Genomic DNA, 25,200 nt, shown 5'->3' on the forward strand with positions numbered 1-25,200 from the left:
TGGTTCCTGCTACCCTCATCTTCCACGTCGGCTGCCCTGAGGCCATACCCCTCCCGTTGGGGGTTATACTATCACGCTGCACAATTCTACACCGGCCTCAGCGGTCTGCCCTGCAGCGGCAGCTCCATAGCTGCAAATCAACGGGTGGCGTAGTCGACACTCAAATAACATCTATCAAGACTGCCACACACTGAGTTGACTCCCTGGGCACGGACCGGGTCCCCGCCACTCGGAGACTACAACCCTCATCTGATCCGGTTCCGGGTAAGCCCCCGTGCGCGAGACGCTGCGCGACACAGCAGGCCCAGGGGCCCATCACATGCACATAATAGCCTCTGACAGGACTGTACACATACTGGCTGGCGACCAGTACATGTATTATTATTTATCCTATTTAGTATATCAAGGCTGCATTATACAATATATGTACTTTTTACCTTTTGTGTCCTCCCCATTTCCTCATAGACTGTAAGCTTGCGAGCAGAGCCCTCACTCCTTTCGATATGAGATATGCTTATTCTGTATTGTCTGTATATGTCCCCCCCAAAATTTGTAAAGTGCTGCGGAATATGTTGGCGCTATAAAAATAAAAACTATTATTATTATTATTATTATCCTGACTAGAGACTTGAAAAGCTGGACACTGGAGTCCGAGGCTGTGAGGGTTATAAGCCCAGCAGCAGAAAACCACCACGCAGGGGACTTCAAGTCCTCTGGCCCAAGGAAGCCCGGAGGCTCAGCCACACGAGAGGGACCACTACTGCCCTGGAGGGGTGAGAAGCACGGAAGGCCCGAGTCGCCAGTCATACGGGTGAGAACAACACGGTACACTCAGGGACGTGGGCTACCACTACACTACAGCGGGATAGCCAAGAAAGAGTGAAGTCAGCACGGTAGGCCTACAAACTCCCCCTGACCAGCAGGATTTCCCAGTTGCTCTCAGACTGACCAGGCCTCCATTGTTAACCTGTATTCCGGACGGGTCCCTTAATACCACCAACAGTAAAGACCCTGAATTGCATGACAGACTTCGTGTGGTTACTGCTGCTCCCGCGCACCATCACCACCATCATCCCTATTTACTGCCCTGAGGCTATACTCCTCCTGTGGGGAGTTAGACTATTCTCTGCTGAATTCCCAATACCAGCCTCAGCGGTCTGCCCTGCAGCGGCGGTACACTCTGACCGCAATCCACGGGTGGCGTAGTCGGACATTTAAATATCATAAAACCACACAAATAGACTGCCATTTGGGTTGACCACCCTGAGCCACGGGACCTGGTCCCCGCCACGCAAGGACTACAACCCCCAGCATCCACAACGGGTCCGGTTCCGGGTATCCCCACACACACACGGCCCAGGGGGCGCGTCAACTTTGGCGTAGTCGGCAGGATTTCGTGCCAGCCACCAACGGGTTCTGTGTGCCTGAAGAAAGACTGTAAAACTTACTTTGGTGGAGTTTCTCGCCATCCGCAGCCGTTTCCTGCCATCCGCAGCCATTTTCCCGCCATCAGGCGCCATCTTTGGGACGCCGCGTGGGAAGAAGAGGGGCGTGGATGACGAAAGCGCGCGAGAACTGGAGCCCCGCCTTACGCACGGACGCTGCGCAAGGTCCTGAAAGGAGCTGAGCGGACGCTGACGTCACCAGGACGCGACGCAAGGTCCTCAACCCCGACGGTCGCCTGTGGAGCCGCGGCCTACAGAAGAAAAGCAACGGAAGGTAGGCCACGGTTGACTAGGGGGGAAGAGGATGACGGAAGCGGAGGGAACTGTCACCGCGAGCGCGGCCGCTGCCGCAGTAATGCCGTTCACGATGCCTTATATCCCCGGAGCGGCCTGGTTGCCCCAGTACTCAGGGGAATCGCATACCCTGAGCGACTTTAAAGAGAAACTATATAGCCTATTCAAGGTGTACCCCCTGAAGGAGGAACAAAAAGTAACCATACTGATAGGCCAGTTAACCGGCGCGGCCCAACGAGAAGTAAAGTCCTGGTCAGTCAGGGACAAGGGGACCGTGAAGGAGATTTTGGCCCGTCTAAAGGACACTTTTGATACCTGCACCTCAGCAGAGATCAAAATGAGATTTTATGGGTGCAAGCAGCGGGCCCAAGACAGTATAAGAGACTATGCTTTGAATTTGCAAGAGGCCCTGAGAGACATCAAGCAGGCAGACCCTGACAGTGTGAGGAATGCAGATGAATTGCTGACTGAACTATTCATTGAGGGTCTGTTGTCCAGCACCCACCGAACTCAGTTACGCCTGATGGCCCTGCAGAACCCTGGGTTAGACTTTGCACAGTTTAAGGACAGAGCCATCCGGGTACTCCGAGAACCCGCACCCGGTGGCGTTGCGGCCTCCAGGCGCCCTGCTATCACTTATCACCAAGAGGCAGCGCCCCAATCTACAGAATCTGCAGGAGCCAACGCACAGAATAGTACCCCATCTACAGACCTGCACCATCAGGTCCAAGAACTGACTAAAAGCATTGCCGCACTAACCAGGACTGTGCAGTCATTACAGGTATCCTCTCCAGGAAAGATCCAGCTGGCTACCAGTCCGGAGGACGTCCCGTGGCGCCGACAGAAGAGGATCCCGCCGTCCAGAGGGAAGCCAACGGACCGCTACGACCAGGATGGACAACCCATCTGCCGCCGCTGCAGCCAGCCAGGACATATTGCGAGGTACTGTAATTTAAACGGGCCCAACCTGGGGCAACCCCCAGGTGTAAGATCATCAGGCCCGTCAAACTGGCGTGACAAGTATGTGGGGGGACGACCGGTCTTGCCTGTGGTACTGGATGGCATTCCCATGAGTGCACTGTTGGACACCGGGTCACAGGTAACCACCATCCCCTATGTACTTTTCAAGCGGTACTGGGATGACACGGATATTACCCGCTACCCAGATAATGACTTGAGCATCATCGCCAGCAATGGTTAGCCCGTGCCACAGGTGGGATTCAAGGAGGTGACCATCAAAATTGGTAAAATCGAACTGCCGGGACAAGGACTGATTATTGTGGACATTGCCCTTCGTGAAAGTCACCCTAAAATAACCTTGGGCACTAACGTAATTGAAAATTGTCTTTCAGAGATATATTACAGCAGGTTGCAATGAATGCCAGCTCCAGCCAGCAACGTGTCTTACAAAAGGAGATCAGAGCCCTGATGAAGCGGCAACAGGTAGAACTGTCTGGTGGTGAGATTGGAAGCGTTAGGATGAGTGACCCATTCCCTATCGCCATGCCCCCAAAAAGTGAAATGATGATCTGGTGCCGGTCTGCAATCGGGTTAAGAGGTAGAGACTACCAAGCTATGGTAGAACCCGTTTACTCAGACAGTAGGCCCACCATTTTGACAGCACGGGGGGTGGTTGATGTCCGCCATGGGAGGGTACCAGTCCGCATCCTAAATATTGGGGAAAGAGAGGTACACTTGCCCCGGTATGCCACCCTGGCCAAATTGTTCACCGTTAACCAGAACTCTGTAAAGGCCGTGGAACCCTTGCCTCCATCTCAACCAGAGGAGGGTAACGGCTCCAAGAAACAAATGGAGGACTGGTGTCAGAAACTGCATGTGGGCGCCGACTCCACTTCCTCACACCAAAAACAGGGAGTCTACCGGGTGGTTCAGGAGTACGAAAGAGTCTTTAGTATACACCCGCTAGACTTTGGGCAAGTAAAGGGGGTAGAACACCAAATCCCCACAGGAGACCAACAGCCCATAAAAGAGAGATACCGTCCTGTACCCCCTGCACACTATCAGAATGCCAAGGGTATGTTGCGAGAAATGAAGGAGGCTGGGGTGATCAGGGATAGCTGTAGCCCCTGGGCAGCTCCTCTAGTTCTTGTAAAAAAGAAATATGGCACGATGAGGATGTGTGTAGATTATAGAAAGGTCAACAGAATAACACACAAAGATGCGTACCCGTTACCTAGGATAGAGGAGTCTTTGGCTGCATTAAAATCTGCTAACTTCTTCTCTACTTTGGATCTCACTAGCGGGTACTGGCAGGTTCCTGTAGCGGAGTCAGACAAGGAGAAGACCGCCTTCACCACCCCGATGGGTCTCAGTGAATTCAACTGTATGCCGTTCGGACTCTGCAACGCACCAGGGACCTTCCAGAGGCTGATGGAGTGTTGTCTGGGGCACAGAAATTTCGAGACGGTCCTATTCTACCTGGACGATGTCATTGTATATTCCAAGACCTATGAGGACCATCTAAAGCACCTGGCAGAGGTGTTCGATGCCCTGGCAGGCTTCGGCCTAAAGATGAAACCCTCCAAGTGTCATCTACTGAAGCCAAAAGTACAGTACCTGGGACACGTGCTGAGTGCTGACGGAGTAGCCCCAGACCCTGACAAGATCACGGTGATTAAGGACTGGCCAAGACCCTCCAGCATAAAGGAAGTGCGGCAGTTCCTCGGGTTGGTAGGCTACTACCGAAGATTCATCTCCGGATTCACCAAAATGGCAGCCCCTATGCAGGACCTCCTGTTAGGTCAGTCAAAGACTAAAAGTCAGAAGCCGCCCTTTAAGTGGGACAAGCTGGAGGAGGAGTCTTTCTGCCAGCTCAAGATGGCCCTCACGGGGGATGAGATCCTGGCCTACCCTGATTACGGCCAGCCTTTTATCCTCCACACCGACGCCAGTAATGTGGGGCTAGGAGCCGTCCTGTCCCAGATCCAGCAGGGCAGAAAACGGGTAATTGCTTTTGCTAGCAGAAAGCTGAGACCCACAGAGAGAAACCCTGAGAATTATAGCTCCTTCAATCTAGAGTTCCTGGCAGTGGTGTGGGCAGTCACCGAACGCTTCAAGCATTACCTGGCTTCTTCTAAGTTCACTGTGTACACGGACAACAACCCGTTGACACACCTGGACACTGCAAGACTTGGTGCCCTAGAGCAGAGATGGATGGCCCGGCTGTCCAATTATGAATTTACTATCAAATACCGGACAGGGCGCGCAAATGCCAACGCAGATGCATTGTGCAGAATGCCTCTCTTGCAGGACGGGGGAGAGGATGAGAGGATCCAGAAGAACTGGAAGAAATTGAACTCCCTGCATTCCACCGTCATGGGGTCACCCAGTGTTCCCACTGCATAAAGGAGAGGTGCTCTGCCAGCACTACATTCAATCCCTTACCCCACCACGGCTGGGCAGAGACACAAGATAGTGACCCCGCAGTCCACCTGGTAAAAGAAATGCTGACCCAGGCTGATGCCCACCTTGATCCGGATGCTCCAGAAGAGACCAAACAGCTGTGGAAGGAGAGGAGCAAGCTGTTTCTCTACGAGGGGAGGCTGTGCCGCAGGACCGTCAACTCTCGAACACACGAGCTGATCTGGCAGGTAGTGGTCCCAAGGTGGGATGCGGCTATGGTCCTAGAAGCATACCATGACAGAGCAGGGCACTTTGGATGGAAGAAGCTGGAGTTCCTGTTGCGTGAGCGGTTCTTCTGGGTAGGCATGAGAGGGGCTATAGAGAGATGGTGCAGAGACTGTGGCCCGTGCAACCTAAGGAGGAAAGACCGCGCCAGCCAGAAGACTACCCTGCAGTCCATCATCACAAAGCAACCCCTTGAGCTGGTGGCCCTGGACCATGTAAAGCTGGCTCCAAGCAGATCGGGATACGTCTATGCCCTCACAATCGTAGATCACTACTCCCGGTTCCTAGTGGTGGTCCCTGTCAAAGACTTAACAGCTCAGACGGCCGCCAGAGCCTTTCAGCAGCATTTCTGCCGCCCACACGGGTATCCGGAGCAAGTGTTGACTGACTAAGGTCCAGCATTGGAGGCTGAAGTCTTCCAGGAATTCTGCAACCTGTATGGCTGCAGGAAGATAAGGACAACACCTTACCACCCCCAAACCAACGGGATGTGTGAAAAAAAGGACCAGGTAGTACTGGACCTGCTCAAGACATTGCCCCTGGAGGGACGCAGCCTGTGGCCTGAGAAACTGCCGGATCTGGTGGACTTGTATAATCATATCCCAGTGGGTTTTACCAACTGCACCCCGGCTTACCTAATGAGAGCAAGACCTGGTAAGCTGCCAATTGATCTGGAGATGGGAGTCCTGACACCCGAAGACACCTCACCAGAAGCAGACTGGGACACAGAATGACAGCAGCAGTACCGGAAAGTACAGTAGTGTGTGGAGCGAAGTCTATCTCAAGCAAGAGAGAGGCAAGAGAGAAATTACAACCAGTATGCTCCTGCTGCTCCCCTGGCACCTGGAGAGCAGGTCTTGAAGAGGAAGAGACGGCTCCACAAGTTGGATGACCAGTGGGAGAAAGACCTGTACACCGCACTGCCCTCAAGCCATGAAAACACAAAGGTGTGTGTTATCAGTAAAGATGGAGGAGAGAACACAGCCACTGTCTCCAGAGACCACCTGAAGAGGTGTCCCGAGCAGCTGCAAAGTGCTGATGAAGACCAAGATAGCCCTCAACCCGCAGAGGAAAGGGAAGAAATGGTCAGTACGGTGCTCAGAGAATTTCCCCGCCATAGTGGTACCCGTCCTTACCTTCCTCCAGCCAACCCCTCAAGAGCCCACAGCAGAGCCAGTAGTGTTGGAAGAGCAAGTGGCACCGGAGGCAGAAGATTCCGTGCCAGCAGCTCAGGAGAATCAACCCTCTGCTAGTAGTGAACCTGCCATGCCTGTGGTGAGCCAAAGAGTACGCAGAAAGCTGCCCAACCTACCCGTGACATCTGGAAACACCTCTAGTGCAGACATGAGCACACCCAGTACACAGGGAGTGGAATCAGGGGACCCAAATAGAGTACCACCAGACAATGGGTTACGTAGGTCCACCAGGAGCACTAAAGGTCAAATGCCCGCTCGCTGGAAAATCTAAATGCAAAGTATATATCTACCTGTTTATTGCAAATGTTTTATGTTTGTTGCCTGGTTACTAATTATGTTTTTCTAGTTACCCGACAGGGTTCATGGACTAACAGGTTATGGACAGTGAATAACCGGAACTGTACCTTGTAAATAGTTGCACCTGGTAAGGTGTCATCTTTTGAAGACGACCACCAAACACAAAACCCGTGGAGGTGGCTGAAGACGTGGTCCAGCTCCGGATCATCTATGCCCTGTAGCCACCCTAGGGCCTACGTGGAGGGTTTAGGCGGGTCCCTCAAATTGCATCTTAGGTGACATGGACACCTGGTCACGGGAGCGCCGTGATCTCTAAAGACTAAACTTCTTGTACATATGTTGTTGTGTTATTGCTTATCTTCAGTTATGTTGTATTTTTGCAAAATGTGTTTAGTCCCGGAGTACTAAATTTCACTAGGGGGGAATGTGGCACCCCAGGTCTGGTCGCCACAGTGGCAGCAATGTCATGTCTGAGAGCAGGTGGGAGGTTCCCTGGTTGGGGACAATCAGCATGCAGCACCTCCTGCCTCAGTCCAGGGAGGGGAGAAACCTGCCCTTTATAAACTGGATCTGGGGCGGGGTTAGTCAGTCTAGTGAAGCCAGAGACAAGTTCCAGTCTAGTTCCAGAGACAGGGACAGGTCAGCAGCAGGCTGAGGAGTCCCTGTAGGCAGAGGAGGAACACGAGGCCAGGAGGGGAACTAGCAGAGTTCGTCCTGACCAGAGACTTACTAAGCCGGACACTGGAGTCCGATGCTGTGAGGGTTATAGCCAATAAAGAGTGAAGTCAGCACGGTAGGCCTACAAACTCCCCCTGACCAGCAGGATTTCCCAGTTGCTCTCAGACTGACCAGGCCTCCATTGTTAACCTGTATTCTGGACGGGTCCCTTAATATCACCAACAGTAAAGACCCTGAATTGCATGACAGACTCCGTGTGGTTACTGCTGCTCCCGCCCGCACCATCACCCCCAACATCCCTATTTACTGCCCTGAGGCTATACTCCTCCCGTGGGGAGTTATACTATTCTCTGCTGCATTCCCAATACCAGCCTCAGCGGTCTGCCCTGCAGCGGCGGTACACTCTGACCACAATCCACGGGTGGCGTAGTCGGACATTTAATATGACAAAACCCTATAAATAGACTGCCATTTGGGTTGACCACCCTGAGCCACGGGACCGGGTCCCCGCCACGCAAGGACTACAACCCCCAGCATCCACAACGGGTCCGGTTCCGGGTATCCCCACACACACACGGCCCAGGGGGCGCGTCACAGGTGGCAGACACTGCTGGTTTCAGGGCTCCTGTAGCTGTCTCCCAAGTACCTTTTTAAAAGGTATCTGCTCGTCTGTCCAGGGGGTCTCTAAAAGCTCCCATGTCATCGAAGGGGAGGGAAGCCTTTTTTAATGCTTTAGCAATGGCAAAATCAAGCCTTGGTGCCTTTGACCAGCAGGAGCATGCGGTATCATCAAACGGATACCTCCTTTTGAAAGAGGGAGGGATGCTGCCCTTTCTGTCTGGCTTTTGGCACTCTCTTTCAATGAGATCCTTAATCTTTGTATTCATGAGAAAGGATCTCTTCTTTTTTTTTACCTAAACCCCCAAACATAACATCCTCTAAAGACTTCTCTGGTCTAGTGTCCACAATGCCCATGGTAGAATGGACAGCTTTCACCAAGGCATCTACCTCATTTAAAGGAAAACATTGTCTCTCAGATTCGCTATCAGAGGAGGATAGGGAAGAAGAAGAAATGTCCGAGATGACAGAATCTGAGCCTGGTCGAGGGTCCTGAGGGGAATGCCTGACCTCAGAATTCCCTCGCAAAGCCTTGCCTACTTCTTTAATTAGAGTTTTTAGACCCAAAGAAAACCCTAGGGTTTCTTCCGTCATCACCTTGTCAATACAAGGCTGGCACAACTTTTTAATATATGCATCAGGGAGCGGGCTGCTGCATAGGGCACATTCTTTATGCTTTGATTTAAACGAACATTTCTTGCTCTGAAAAGATTTCATAGACAGAGAAGAAAAAAGGAGGCAATTAGTAGAACTTTCACAAAGGCTCCACTTACCCCCTGGCATATGCGGTACCGTAGAAGCAGAGGAATCCTTCTTAACCGGCGGAGGATCATGCCGAACGACAGGACCTTCCTTCCTGCTTTTAGCGGTGAACTTCTTAGTTGAACGGCTGGAGCCGGTCCGGGAACGATGTTGCACCGCCTGTTGTGAGGGCTCCCCAGAGGGCTGCTCCTGCAGCAGTTGTTCTTGCTGAGGTGAAAGCTCCTGTGTATCTCCCATTGTCATGAAAAAACAGAGGGCTGGGAAGCACCTCTGCATGTAACCAGGCCTGTTTTATTCTGGCCATGCAGGTACTTGTGTGGAACAGGGGGGGCCTCCCCTTTCCCCCTCCCCCCTCCCTGGTTGGGTAGAACACTGCACGTAGTAGTACTTGCAGGACGCCCATACTGTTCCAGGCTCCAGAGTCCCCACTGCTCGCATGCGGCCTGTACTTCCTGGCCGCGCGCGAACTGCGCCCACTTCCGGTGGAGACCGGCGCACCGGAAATACGTCATAGGCCCGCAGTTACAGGGTCGCGCGTGACATGTTCCCCGCCGGCGCGGCCCCGATCTCTTGTAGTGAAGCGGGGGGGGGGGGAGGTTTACCCGCATGCGGTTCCACACACACAGTGGACCATCCGGCTCCATCAAGGGGATGTCACGCTGATCGCAACGCACACGGAGGTGCCCCAATGAGCTCTGCTGTGGCTTCTCCAGGAAGAACAGGACCGACCAGGGCAAGAACTTCACCATTCCAGGTACCCTGTCTGTCCCTCTGGGCAAGAGACCGCTTCCAATATTCATCCTGCAGGTACCTGATAGGTCTCCCATCATGGACAGGAAACCTAAACTGAGGCGGGAGAGAGGTGCCGCCCTTTTTAACCTGTAGGTTTCCTGTCCATGATGGGCGGATCCTCTCTCTCGTGGTGCTGTCATGGGAGTACGAATAAGGTGAGAGCTAACAGAAACATAGTTAAAAGAGAGTAAGTGGTCAAAGTGTTGGTTTCCGGACTCCTGCCCTAACTAACTGCCTCTGAAATAACTGCCACTTATCTCCGAAGCCACTTGGCACAAGAAGACGCGTGTGTGGTGCCTCTGAGGGTTCGGTCGCCACAGAGGTACTGCACCTCAACCAGAGGTGTGGTATCTCACTCTCAGGTAAGGAAGGAGTACAGCTCACGACCCTAACACCTGCATTCACTACACCACATTTCAGAGGGCAGGGCGAGATTGCTCCTACGGGAGAGCACAGTCCCTGGTCCCTGGCTGGAGTGGGGGGGGGACCACAGTAGGGGGGAACCATGTAGTGGGTGTGGGTGGAGGAAGTAGTTAAGGGGAGCACTTCAGTAGGAGTATATAGAGGGAAGCCATCTTAGAACCGAGGAGTAGTCTGAGGAAGAGTGAAAGAGCAGAGGCTCTTCAGGAGCTCTGCTCCAGAGGCGGGCCTAGCTGGTGGGACCCAATTCTGGGAGGAAGGAGAGAAGAGAGAAGCGGGATCAGGGAGGCTCCAGGAACCGAAGAGAGAACCCTAGGGGTACGGGCCGTGCAGAAGGCCACCCGTACGCCCGCATCTGCCAGGCGGTGGAGGGGTCAGGCCATCTAAGGGGAACCGGTTCCTCAACTAGTGGAAGATTTCAAGTCTTAGCTAGAAACCGGAGGCTGCAGTACTTTATGTCCTGTAGCCGCAAGTCCACGCCAGTCTCACCGAGAAGGTAGCCACATAGGACCCAGGGGACGGAACAGACGTCGCAAGCCAAGGCCCGCGGGTACCGGATTGGAAACACTAGGTGTGAGGTGCAGGGAAAATGCCAGAGGAAGGACACAGAAGGGGGTCCTGCTAAGTACTCCGGGGCTATCTGGGGGTAGACTGAACCCCTCACTGAGTAAACACAGGACGATGTGGACAGTTACACTGAGCTCTGTAACCCGAACTGCAACATCTGTGAGTAAAGACCCTGGGACTGCACTATCTTGTCTCTGTGTTTCTTGCTGCGCCATCAACCCCTGCACTACAACGCCCAGCAAAACCTGCAACATCATCTACACTGCCCTGGAGCTAGCTCTACCTGTGGAGTGCCACACCATCCCTGCTGCAGTAACATCAGCTCCAGAGGACTGCTCCGCAGCGGCGGCTCCCTTTAGCCGCATTCCACAGGTGGCGTCACGAACTCTATAAAAACTCTATAAATCCCCTATACATAACCCCTTTTATTGACCGCCCTGGGTCACGGACCGGGTCACCGCCACTGTGACATTCCCCCAGCATCTACCGGCCCGGCACCGGGTACCCCACGGCCCAGGGGGCGCGTCACGTGCACAACCCAGCACGCGTGCACCCCTTAAGGAGCTTCTAAATATATAGGCCACATTAAACCATCAGGTGAGGGGCATTGTGGGAGCTGCTTGTGGCTAAATTAGCAGCTGCTCACCTCACCAGGAGATGGCTGGGTGATCAAAAACAGAGCTAGGACTCTGTAGGCTCTGCAGTTTGGCACCTCTAAAAATCAGATAAGATCTATAGTGGGGAAGGGACAGACATATATGTGAGTATTGAATGGAAAGGGACAGATAGAGCAGAAATATCAAGCGGAGAATTGTACCTGTGAGTTGAATCAGGGGAGCAGAGCATTAGATGGCGACATATACAGCAAGCAGAGGAATGTGCAGGAGCAGAGCATGTACCTGTGAGTTGAATCAGGGGAGCAGAGCATTAGATGGCGACATATACAGCAAGCAGAGGAATGTGCAGGAGCAGAGCATGTACCTGTGAGTTGAATCAGGGGAGCAGAGCATTAGATGGCGACATATACAGCAAGTAGAGGAATGTGCAGGAGCAGAGCATGTACCTGTGAGTTGAATCAGGGGAGCAGAGCATTAGATGGCGACATATACAGCAAGCAGAGGAATGTGCAGGAGCAGAGCATGTACCTGTGAGTTGAATCAGGAGAGCAGAGCATTAGATGGCGACATATACAGCAAGCAGAGGAATGTGCAGGAGCAGAGCATGTACCTGTGAGTTGAATCAGGGGAGCAGAGCATTAGATGGCGACATATACAGCAAGCAGAGGAATGTGCAGGAGCAGAGCATGTACCTGTGAGTTGAATCAGGGGAGCAGAGCATTAGATGGCGACATATACAGCAAGCAGAGGAATGTGCAGGAGCAGAGCATGTACCTGTGAGTTGAATCAGGGGAGCAGAGCATTAGATGGCGACATATACAGCAAGCAGAGGAATGTGCAGGAGCAAAGCATGTACCTGTGAGTTGAATCAGGGGAGCAGAGCATTAGATGGCGACATATACAGCAAGCAGAGGAATGTGCAGGAGCAGAGCATGTACCTGTGAGTTGAATCAGGAGAGCAGAGCATTAGATGGCGACATATACAGCAAGCAGAGGAATGTGCAGGAGCAGAGCATGTACCTGTGAGTTGAATCAGGAGAGCAGAGCATTAGATGGTGACTTATACAGCAAGCAGAGGAATGTGCAGGAGCAGAGCATGTACCTGTGAGTTGAATCAGGGGAGCAGAGCATTAGATGGCGACATATACAGCAAGCAGAGGAATGTGCAGGAGCAAAGCATGTACCTGTGAGTTGAATCAGGGGAGCAGAGCATTAGATGGCGACATATACAGCAAGCAGAGGAATGTGCAGGAGCAGAGCATGTACCTGTGAGTTGAATCAGGGGAGCAGAGCATTAGATGGCGACATATACAGCAAGCAGAGGAATGTGCAGGAGCAGAGCATGTACCTGTGAGTTGAATCAGGGGAGCAGAGCATTAGATGGCGACATATACAGCAAGCAGAGGAATGTGCAGGAGCAGAGCATGTACCTGTGAGTTGAATCAGGAGAGCAGAGCATTAGATGGTGACTTATACAGCAAGCAGAGGAATGTGCAGGAGCAGAGCATGTACCTGTGAGTTGAATCAGGGGAGCAGAGCATTAGATGGAGACATATACAGCAAGCAGAGGAATGTGCAGGAGCAAAGCATGTACCTGTGAGTTGAATCAGGGGAGCAGAGCATTAGATGGCGACATATACAGCAAGCAGAGGAATGTGCAGGAGCAGAGCATGTACCTGTGAGTTGAATCAGGGGAGCAGAGCATTAGATGGCGACATATACAGCAAGCAGAGGAATGTGCAGGAGCAGAGCATGTACCTGTGAGTTGAATCAGGGGAGCAGAGCATTAGATGGCGACATATACAGCAAGCAGAGGAATGTGCAGGAGCAGAGCATGTACCTGTGAGTTGAATCAGGAGAGCAGAGCATTAGATGGCGACATATACAGCAAGCTGAGGAATGTGCAGGAGCAGAGCATGTACCTGTGAGTTGAATCAGGGGAGCAGAGCATTAGATGGCGACATATACAGCAAGCAGAGGAATATGCAGGAGCAGAGCATGTACCTGTGAGTTGAATCAGGGGAGCAGAGCATTAGATGGCGACATATACAGCAAGCAGAGGAATGTGCAGGAGCAGAGCATGTACTTGTGAGTTGAATCAGGGGAGCAGAGCATTAGATGGCGACTTATACAGCAAGCAGAGGAATGTGCAGGAGCAGAGCATGTACCAGTAAGTTGAATCAGGGGAGCAGAGCATTAGATGGCGACATATACAGCAAGCAGAGGAATGTGCAGGAGCAGAGCATGTACCAGTAAGTTGAATCAGGGGAGCAGAGCATTAGATGGCGACATATACAGCAAGTAGAGGAATGTGCAGGAGCAGAGCATGTACCAGTAAGTTGAATCAGGGGAGCAGAGCATTAGATGGCGACTTATACAGCAAGCAGAGGAATGTGCAGGAGCAGAGCATGTACCAGTAAGTTGAATCAGGGGAGCAGAGCATTAGATGGCGACATATACAGCAAGTAGAGGAATGTGCAGGAGCAGAGCATGTACCAGTAAGTTGAATCAGGGGAGCAGAGCATTAGATGGCGACATATACAGCAAGTAGAGGAATGTGCAGGAGCAGAGCATGTACCAGTAAGTTGAATCAGGGGAGCAGAGCATTAGATGGCGACATATACAGCAAGTAGAGGAATGTGCAGGAGCAGAGCATGTAACTGTATGAAAAAAGAATTAGACCTGGTGTTAGTCCATGGCTTCTGAAATAACTGCCACTTATCTCTGAAGCCACTTTGCACAAGAAGACGCGTGGACAACCCATGTTATTCACAAATGGTGAAAACATGGAACAGTGGTGAACCTTCTGAGGAGTGACTGGCCGACAAAAATTACCCCAAGAGCGCAGCGACGACTCATCCAAGAAGTCACAAAAGACCCCACAACAACATCCAAACAACTGCAGGCCTCACTTTCATCAGGTCAGTGTTCATGACTCCACCATAACAAAGAGACTGGGCAAAAATGGCAGCATGGCAGAGTTCCAAGACGAAAACCACTGCTGAGGAAAAAGAACATAAAGACTCCTCGTCTCAGTTTTGCCAGAAAACCTCTTGATGATCACCAAGACTTTTGGGAGAATACTCTGTGGACTGATGAGACAAAAGTTTAACTTTTTGGAAGGTTTATGTCCCATTACATCTGATGTAGAAGTAACACAGCATTTCAGAAAAGGAACATCTTACCAGCAGTAAAATATAGTGGTGGTAGTGTGATGGTCTGGGGCTGTTTTGCTGCTTCAGGACCTGGAAGACTTGCTGTAGTAAATGCAACCATGAATTCTGCTGTCTACCAAAAAATCCTGAAGGAAAATGTCCAGCCATCTTTTCGTGATCTCAAGCTGAAGCACACTTGGGTTATACAGCAGAACAATGATCCAAAACACACCAGCAAATACACCTCTGAATGGCTTAAGAAAAACAAAATTAAGACTTTGGAGTGGCCTAGTGAAAATCCTGACCTTAATCCGATTGAGATTCTGTGGCATGACCTTAAAAAGGCTGTTCATGCTCAGAAACCCTCCAATGTGGCTGAATTACAACAATTCTGCAAAGATAAGAGGCTAAAATTCCTCCAGAGCATTGTAAAGACTCATTGCCAGTTATCGCAAACGCTTGATTGCAGTTGTTGCTCCTAAGGGCCCAACCAGTTATTAGGTCTAGGGGACAATCACTTTTTCACACAGGGCCCTGTAGGTTTGGATTTCTGTTTCCCTTAATAATAAAGAACCTTCATTTAAAACAGAATTTTGTGTTTACTTGTGTTATCTTTGTCTAATATTTAAATTTGAAACATATAAGGTCCCGTCACACTTAGCAATGATCCCGACAACGATACGACCTGTCAGGGATCGTTGCTGCGTCGCTATGTGGTCGCTGGTGAGCTGTCAAACAGGCAGGCTCACCAACGATCAGGGGAGCAGCGACATCGTGGAAAGAATCTGTCCCTTATGTTCTGCTCCTGGTTACGAGCCTGCTGAAGCAGGAGCCGACTGGTAACTATGGTAAACATCGGGTTACTAGGGGCACACGCGCACCTAGTAACCCGCTGTTTATCATGGTTACCACTCTGCTACGGTGAGTGAGAGGTTACCGCTCACTTTAGCAGGCTCATAACCATGATAAACAGCGGGTTACTAGGTGCGCGTGTGCCCCTAGTAACCCGATGTTTACCATAGTTACCAGCCTGATCGCTGCTCCCGCTGGTCACACACAGCGATGTGTGCACTTTGCAGCGATCAGCGACCTCACAGCAGGGGCCTGATCGCTGCAAAGTGTCACACATAGCGACATCGCTGGTGAGGTCGCTGTTGCGTCACCAAAACCGTGACACTGCAGCAATCTCGCTAGCGATCTCGCTATGTTAGACGGGGGCTTTAAGTGTGAAAAACATGCAAAAGAATAAGAATCAATCAAGGAGGGGGCAAACACTTTTTCACACCACTGTATATTCAGTAAAGATAAATGTGTCAGTTACTGATTGGCGGCTCATGTCAAACCTTATGGCTTCTGACTACCAAGGTGTCAAAAGAAAGAGAGAAAAAGCAAAGGGCGATGCTGCTATTCTAGGCCTCATTCACACATCAGTTTTTCATGTACATGTTTTGTTCATGTTTTTAACAGATAAAACAGGCACCCATTATAATCTGTCTGGTCACATGTCAGTGGGTTTTTGAGGATATATGTCTATTCTTGTATGTGAGTCACAAATCAAAATTTCTCATACATAGCTCTGAGTCCTTGAAAAATCCCTGACAGCGCACATTGCCATCGGTGTGCGAGCCATGTGCTGCCCATTTATAACATTGCAATGGGTAGGAGAAGCCGAGTAATTTAATTATTATATATGAAAAAATCACTGATGAAACAACTGATGGAAGAAAACTGAAACACAAACCAGACACTGAGGAAACTGGATGCAAAACATTAGTGGAAATCAAACTGGTTTTGTTTTCTTTTTTGTGCACAAGAAAAATCAGCGATTTGTGAATGAGGCCTTATACAATGCTGTTTACACTGAACTTGAAAAACCAAGAATCTAGAGGCACCAAAGGATCATTCTTAAAAAGTTACATCTTTATTCCATAGTATTAAAAAATTACAATAATAGAAAGACATAGCTGTATTTTGAGGCTTGAGAAAGGCCACCCTTTCTCAAACCTCAAAATACAACTATGTATTCTGGCCTTTCTCAAGCCTCAAAATATAGCTATGACATACAGTATAGACCAAAAGTTTGGACACACCTTCTCATTTAAAGATTTTTCTGTATTTTCATGACTTTGAAAATTGTACATTCACACTGAAGGCATCAAAACTATGAATTACCACATGTGGAATTATATACTTAACAAAAAAGTGTGAAACAACTGAAAATATGTGTTATATTCTAGGTTCTTCACAGTAGCCACCTTTTGCTTTGATGACTGCTTTGCACACTCTTGGCATTCTCTTGATGAGCTTCAAGAGGTAGTCACCGGAAATGGTTTTCACTTCACAGGTGTGCCCTGTCAGGTTTAATAAGTGGGATTTCTTGCCTTATAAATGGGGTTGGGACCATCAGTTGTGTTGTGCAGAAGTCTGGTGGATACACAGCTGATAGTCCTACTGAATAGACTGTTAGCTGCTTTTTTCTTGCCATAATACAAATTCTACTTTAAAAAATGAAGATCAGTCAGTCTGAAAAATTGGGCAAACTTTGAAAGTGTCCCCAAGTGCAGTTGCAAAAACCATCAAGAGCTACAAAGAAACTGGCTCACATGAGGACCGCCCCAGGAAAGGAAGACCAAGAGTCACCTCTGCTTCTGAGGATAAGTTTATCCGAGTCACCAGCCTCAGAATTCGCAGGTTAACAGCAGCTCAGATTAGAGACCAGGTCAATGCCACACAGAGTTCTAGCAGCAGACACATCTCTTCAACAACTGTTAAGAGGAGACTTTGTGCAGCAAGCCTTCATGGTAAAATAGCTGCTAGGAAACCACTGCTAAGTACAGGCAACAAGCAGAAGAAACTTGTTTGGGCTAAAGAACACAAGGAATGGACATTAGACCAGTGGAAATCTGTGCTTTGGTCTGATGAGTCCAAATTTGAGATCTTTGGTTCCAACCACCGTGTCTTTGTGCGAAGGAGAAAAGGTGAACGGATGGACTCTACATGCCTGATTCCCACCGTGAAGCATGGAGGAGGAGGTGTGATGGTGTGGGGGGCTTTGCTGGTGACACTGTTGGGAATTTATTCAAAATTGAAGGCATACTGAACCAGCATGGCTACCACAGCATCTTGCAGCGGCATGCTATTCCATCTGGTTTGCGTTTTGTTGGACCATCATTTATTTTTCAACAGGACAATGACCCCAAACACACCTCCAGGCTGTGTGAGGCCTATTTGACCAAGAAGGAGAGTGATGGGGTGCTACGCCAGATGACCTGGCCTCCACAGTCACCAGACCTGAACCCAATCGAGATGGTTTGGGGTGAGCTGGACCGCAGAGTGAAGGCAAAAGGGCCAACAAGTGCTAAGCATCTCTGGGAACTCCTTCAAGATTGTTGGAAGATCATTTCCGGTGACTACCTCTTGAAGCTCATCAAGAGAATGCCAAGAGTGTGCAAAGCAGTCATCAAAGCAAAAGGTGGCTACTTTGAAGAACCTAGAATATAAGACATATTTTCAGTTGTTTCACACTTTTTTGTTAAGTATATAATTCCACATGTGTTAATTCATAGTTTTGATGCCTTCAGTGTGAATGTACAATTTTCAAAGTCCTGAAAATACAGAAAAATCTTTAATTGAGAAGGTGTGTCCAAACTTTTGGTCTGTACTGTAAGTTTTGAGGCTTGAGAAAAGCCAGATATGGCTGAAACGATGACTTGTCTTCCTGTTGTGATTTTTTAATACTATGAAATAAAGTTCTAACTTTTTAAGGATTATCCTCTGGTCTTTGGGATTCTTAGATATTCTACTGTTTTTGGGCCTAGTGGTAGGCCCTACCGAGCAAGCACAGAATTTATCAATGGAGCATGGGACGTGGACACTGGATTAACTAAACTTTAAAAAATTTCAAAAATGTTTCACACATAAATTAAGTCATAGCCCAATCTACCAACAACTTGGTGACTTCTCCAACCTATTGCCCACAGAATCTAAATTCTAACAATTGTTATTAGACAAATTGTACTGAATATCACATGAGCAATTAAGTTTACCCCTTTAATGATGCAGCCACTTTTGTTTTTGTGATTACATTTTATACTTCACTTCTTCCAAGAGCTATACATTCTTTTTGCAAGATAAATTGTAATTTTGACTGATAACATTCATTTTACAATATAATGTATTAAGAAAAAGGAAAAAAATCCAAGTGCCAAGAAATGTTGAAAAAAATGCAATTCTGACTCTGTTTTGTGGATCTTGTTTTTACAACATTCATTGTACATTAAAAATGACCTGTCAACTTGAATCCTCAGGTCTTTACAATTAAGGCAATACCAAACTTTTATACACTTTATTTTATTATAGTTTGAACAAAAAAAATAATTGGATATTTTACCCATTCTCTGAGACCCATAAATTTTTCATTTTTCCCTTTGTGGAGCTTTCTGAGGACTTGTTTTTTTGAGCAATGAGCTAGCATTTTTAATGACAAAACTTTGGGGCACATACAATACTTTGATCACTTTTTATTGCATTTTTAGGGGAAGATTGGCAAACAAAAAGTGGAAAACTTAGCATTTTGATTTTTTTTCTCTTTATGGTTTATACCATATAGGTTAAATAATTGTATATTTCTATAGATTGGACTTCTACAGATGTGGCATTAACAAATATGCTTGTGTTTGAATTCCTTCCAGGCATAGGACATAATAGTACATCCTATGTTAGGTCCTCGTGTATACAGTGGTCTTAGGAGCTTAGCCCCCTCTTTAATAGGCAGATGCCTATTGTGATACATAGCCAGCATTTCTATCATGAAGTAGTGACTATTTATGCAGGCTCAGCTCCTGCGCCCACTCCACACACCTTGATATATCCGTCATGGAGCGTTAAAGGATTAAAGCACATTGCAGTGTACAGTGGTGTTGAAAAGTTTGTGAACCCTTAAAAATTTTACATGCTTCTGCATAAATTTGACCTAAATTTACATCAGATTTTCACAAAGTTTCTGAAAGTAATGAGAACCAAACAAGTCAAAAATATTAGACTTTATCATTCTTTAATTGAGAAAATTCTAAATCTTCCTAAGACCTCCTTCACACGTCCTGATATCTCCAATACTGGAAAAACCAGTACTGGAGATATCCATGTCCGTGTGTCCATGTGCAACATACATGTGACATACCTGTGGCATCCGTGTGTCGCATCTGTATGACACATCCCAGCGCCTGGGAAAAGCCATACATTTAGCGCTGTTCCCCGGCAGCTCTCATCATAGTCGCCTGGTCTCCCTGAGATTAGCGTGGCCAGGTGACAATGATGGGAGTTGTACTTCGCACCCTCTGTGTCTATTGTGTATTAAATAAATATTTTTTTTTAAAAAATGGCGTGGGCTCCAGGGTAATTTTCATAACCAGCTGAGGGAAAGCCGACCACTGGGGGTTGATGTTAATAATCTGGTAAAGGGGTCAATATCCAAAAGGTTCCTAAGCTATTAATAACAGCTCAAAGCTGTTTGCTTAGCCTTTACTAGCTAGTTTATGGGGGACCCCAGAAAAAAAATTATGTAGGGTCCCCCCATAAGTACTAACCAGCAAAGACTAAACAGATAGACGCCTCTCCATTACTAAACCCTGGGCTTGGTGTCAGCGGACATGAAACAGCTGACATCAACCCCAACCCTATTACCCTACTTGCCACCGCACCAGGGCAAGTGGAAAAAGCGAGGCTAAGCGCCAGTTTTGTCCATCTTAGGGATGCGCCATTTCTGGGGTGACTGAGGGCTAATGTTCTTAGTCTGGGAGGGGGGCCAATATCCCTAACCCCTTCCCAGGCTATTAATATGAGCCCACAGCTGTCTGTTTAGCCTTTGCTGGTTAGTCCTTATAGGGGGACCCTACATCATTTTTTTCTGGGGTCCCTCGTAAATTAACCAGTAAAGGCTAAGCAATCAGCTGTTACCTGTTATTAATAGCCTGGGAACCCTTTGGGATATTGGCCCCTTTCCCAAATTATTAACATCAGCCCCCAGCGGTCGGCTTTCCTTCTGCCAGTTATGAAAATTAAGCAGGAGCCCACCCTATTTATTTAATACATGATGTACACAGCGGGTGCTGAATACAACTCCCATCATCTTAGGGAGATCAGGCAACAATGATGTTAGCTGCATTTAGCACCCTGCGCCTGGGTAGAGTGCGAACGGTACGGCTTTTCCCAGGCGCCGGTACGTGTCACGCGGATGACACATGGATGTCATCCGTGTGTCATCAGTGAGCACGTGTGCGGAACGTTTTGCTGCCGGTGCTGCAAGTAAAAAACGTACAATGTCAGCGTGTTTTGCCCCCTGACACATGGTCCGTGGAAACACATTCATATGTTCGCAGACCCTTTCATTTGAATTGGTTTAAGTGTGTCAGTGTCTCCGTGTGAAAACTATCAGCACACCTCCTGGAGACCCTGACATGTGAAGGAGGCCGAAGTCTGCGGTTAAACCTCTGCTTACACGGTTCTGCTTTGTTTCAAGCACAAATATGCAAGATCCAGATATTCATGTTTGTTCTACAAAGCAATTATTATTTTTTTATTAAGTACTGCTGAAAATAAAAATAGCTTTGCCCTTTAGAGTTATTATATAACCAATGTTCTCTAAAAGCCTTTTTTAACTTTAAAGATTATATTTTACAATTGGACAAATTGCAAAAATTTAACATATTTAATATCATTAGGTTTTTAAAGGCATATAACTTTAATTTATAATGTATTTCTAATATGTTTATTTTTTTTAATTGTTATGCAACAATATTTCATAGTCACAAACATTAACTGATAGCTTCTTCTCCTTGTACACTATTAATAAGGGTTCCACCCAAACCTTGAAAATCAGCCCCATACTTTTAGGCTGAGTTCACACGATGCTGTTTTAATGCGTTTCTGCGGAGGTTTTTCCGCCACGGAAACGCATTAAAACCGCTTGGTGATAGGTCTGATATGTATTCCAATGATAATCCGCATGCGCTGTCCACATGATGCGGAAATTTCCGCTGCGGATTATCATTGCGGCACAAACCAATTTAGGTGCGATTCTGCGGCTTTGCTGCGTTTCAATGAAAATCAATAGGCGCAAAATCACACTGGAATCGCGTGACAATCAGGTGATCAGTACTGGCAGCAATCAGCTGATGGTCACATGACCATCAGGTGATCAGGAATCGCGTGACCATCAGGTGATCAGTACTGGCATCAATCACGTGACCATCAGCTGATTGCTGAAGCCAGTAATTAGCTGATCGGTCTCATGACCGATCAGGTGATTGCTGAAGCCGGTAATCAGCTAATCAGTCTCATGACCGATCAGCTGATTGCTGAAGCCGGTAATCAGCTAATCAGTCTCATGACCGATCAGCTGATTGCTGAAGCCGGTAATTAGCTGATCAGTCTCATGACCGATCAGCTGATTGCTGAAGCCGGTAATCAGCTAATCAGTCTCATGACCGATCAGCTGATTGCTGAAGCTGGTAATTAGCTGATGAGTCTCATGACCGATCAGCTGATTGCTGAAGCCGGTAATCAGCTGATCGGTCTCATGACCGATCAATTGATGCTTACCGTGGGAACCTTCACAGGAAGGTTCCTACGGTCTCTAACTCACCGGGGCTCATCAGCTCATCTCCAGCTGATGAACCCAAGTGACCCCCTGTAGCACTGTATACTGACATGGGGTGATTTTACACCCCTGTCAGTATACAGTGCTGTATTCTACAGCTGTGACATCAGTGATGGCTGATGTCACAGCTGTAGAAATGATCTGGATCGTCTTGGGACAGTCGTGATCGTGGACTACGTCGTTGATGGCAGACAGGTGAGGGATATTGTTTTTTTTTACATTTTTTTCAGGAGATCGAGGGCTTCGCGGAGGCATGTAATAAAAAAATTGTAGAACCGTGTGTGTTTTATTTCATTAAAATACTTTATTCTGGCCGTGTCTTTTATTGAAAAAGCGTCGACCATTTAACCACGCGGTTAGTAATGGGGGCGTCTTATAGACGCCCTCCATTACTAACCTGGGTTTCATGTCAGCTGCCAATACAAGGCTGATGTGAACCCCAACCCCATTACCCCCTGCCACCGCTACAGGGCAGTGTGGAAGAGCGAGGCTAAGTGCCAGATTTGGCGCATCTTATGGCTGCACCACTTCTGGGACTGCTGAGGGGTGATATTAATAGCCGCGGAGGGGGCTACTATTCATGGCCCCTTCCATGGCTATTAATATCAGCCCACAGCTGTCTAGTTTAGCCTTTGCTAGCTCAATTTTATAGGGGGACCCCACGTAACTTTTTTCTGGGGTCCCCCTGTAATATACCCAGTAAAGGCTAAACAAACAGCTGTGGGCTGATATTAATAGCCATGGAACATTGTTGGCAATTCGCCCCTTCCGCGGCTACTAATATCAGCCCCCAGCGGTCGGCTTTCCCTCTGCTGGTTATAAAAATGACGCGGGAGTCCACACCACACCGTAGTGCTGCGGCTACGCTACGTGCCGGCTATTAAGGAGCATGAAGTCACTGCTCCCTGCGTCCACAGTCCTGGCGTGGGGAGCAGTGACTTCCGGCAGCTGATCTCTCCATGTGAGCCGCGCATGGCAGTGACGTCATGTGCGGCCAACATGGAGAGATCAGTGCAGGCAGACAGGATGCAGCGCTGGAGAAGAGAAGAAAGGTGAGTAGGAGTGTTTATTTTTTATGTGCAGCCTGTTGGGGATTAGGGGGGCCATGCATACTAGGATAAGGATGAGGGGGCCATACGTACAAGGGTAAGAATGAGGGGTGCCATGCATACCAGGATAACCCTGATGGGGGCATACATAACAGGATAAAGATGAGGGGGCCATACATACCAGGATAAGGATGAGGGGCCATACATACCAGGATAAGGATGAGGGGTGCTATGCATACCAGGATAGGGATCAGGGGTGCCATGCATACCAGGATAGGGATTAGGGGTGCCATGCATACCAGGACAGGGATGAGGGGTGCCATGCATACCAGGATGGGGATGAGGGGTGCCATGCATACCAGGATGGGGATTGCTGTGCCATGCATACCAAGATGGGGATGAGGGGTGCCATGCATACCAGGATAGGGATGAGGGGTGCCATGCATACCAGGATAGGGATGAGGGGTGCCATGCATACCAGGATGGGGTTGAGGGGTGCCATGCATACCAGGATAAGGATGAGGGGTGCCATGCATACATGCATACCAGGATAGGGATGAAGGGTGCCATGCATGCCAGGACAGGGATGAGGGGTGCCATGCATACCAGGATAGGGATGAGGGGTGCCATGCATACCAGGATAAGGATGAGGGGTGCCATGCATACCAGGATGGAGGGATGCCAGGCATACCAGGATGGGGATGGGGACCACGTATAAAAGGAAGGTGGGGGGCATATATACCAGGATGGGGGATATTGTCAGAATTGGGGGACATTACCCCTATACCAGTGTCAGCAGAAGACCCCCTCCCCCTTAAAAGTGCATCATGACCACATTTTTTGCTTAAATTTTTATTTTTTTATTTTCCTCCTCTAAAACCTAGGTGTGTCTTATGGTCCGTTGCGTCTTATAGTCCGAAAAATACGGTATATACGTACCGGTTCTCTGCACCATCATTCCTTCTACTCATTCTCTATATGTCAACCAGGGTTGCTTCTGTCATGAGGTGAGATGAGCATCTTGCCCCAGGCGCTTGTTGGAGCTGTGTGAAAGGGGTGGCAGAATGCTGCTGCTGCCCCCTCAGAGACACTAGACACAGGCCTGTAGGCAGCTGCTGCCCCCTCAGAGACACTAGACACAGGCCTGTAGGCGGCTGCTGCCCCCTCAGAGACACTAGACACAGGCCTGTAGGCGGCTGCTGCCCCCTCAGAGACACTAGACACAGGCCTGTAGGCGGCTGCTGCCCCCTCAGAGACACTAGACACAGGCCTGTAGGCGGCTGCTGCCCCCTCAGAGACACTAGACACAGGCCTGTAGGCAGCTGCTGCCCCCTCAGAGACACTAGACACAGGCCTGTAGGCTGCTGCTGCCCCCTCAGAGACACCAGACACAGGCCTGTAGGCGGCTGCTGCCCCCTCAGAGACACTAGACACAGGCCTGTAGGCGGCTGCTGCCACGTCAGAAACACCAGACACAGGCCTGTAGGCAGCTGCTGCCCCCTCAGAGACACCAGACACAGGCCTGTAGGCAGCTGCTGCCCCCTCAGAGACACTAGACACAGGCCTGTAGGCAGCTGCTGCCCCCTCAGAGACACTAGACACAGGCCTGTAGGCAGCTGCTGCCCCCTCAGAGACACTAGACACAGGCCTGTAGGCGGCTGCTGCCCCCTCAGAGACACTAGACACAGGCCTGTAGGCGGCTGCTGCCCCCTCAGAGACACTAGACACAGGCCTGTAGGCGGCTGCTGCCCCCTCAGAGACACTAGACACAGGCCTGTAGGCGGCTGCTACCCCCTCAGAGACACTAGACACAGGCCTGTAGGCAGCTGCTGCCCCCTCAGAGACACTAGACACAGGCCTGTAGGCTGCTGCTGCCCCCTCAGAGACACCAGACACAGGCCTGTAGGCGGCTGCTGCCCCCTCAGAGACACTAGACACAGGCCTGTAGGCGGCTGCTGCCACGTCAGAGACACCAGACACAGGCCTGTAGGCAGCTGCTGCCCCC

This window comes from Phyllobates terribilis, unplaced genomic scaffold (genome assembly GCF_046119375.1).
Source record: "Phyllobates terribilis strain yellow unplaced genomic scaffold, ASM4611937v1 Scaffold_318__1_contigs__length_2195899, whole genome shotgun sequence".
Classification (NCBI taxonomy): Eukaryota; Metazoa; Chordata; class Amphibia; order Anura; family Dendrobatidae; genus Phyllobates; species Phyllobates terribilis.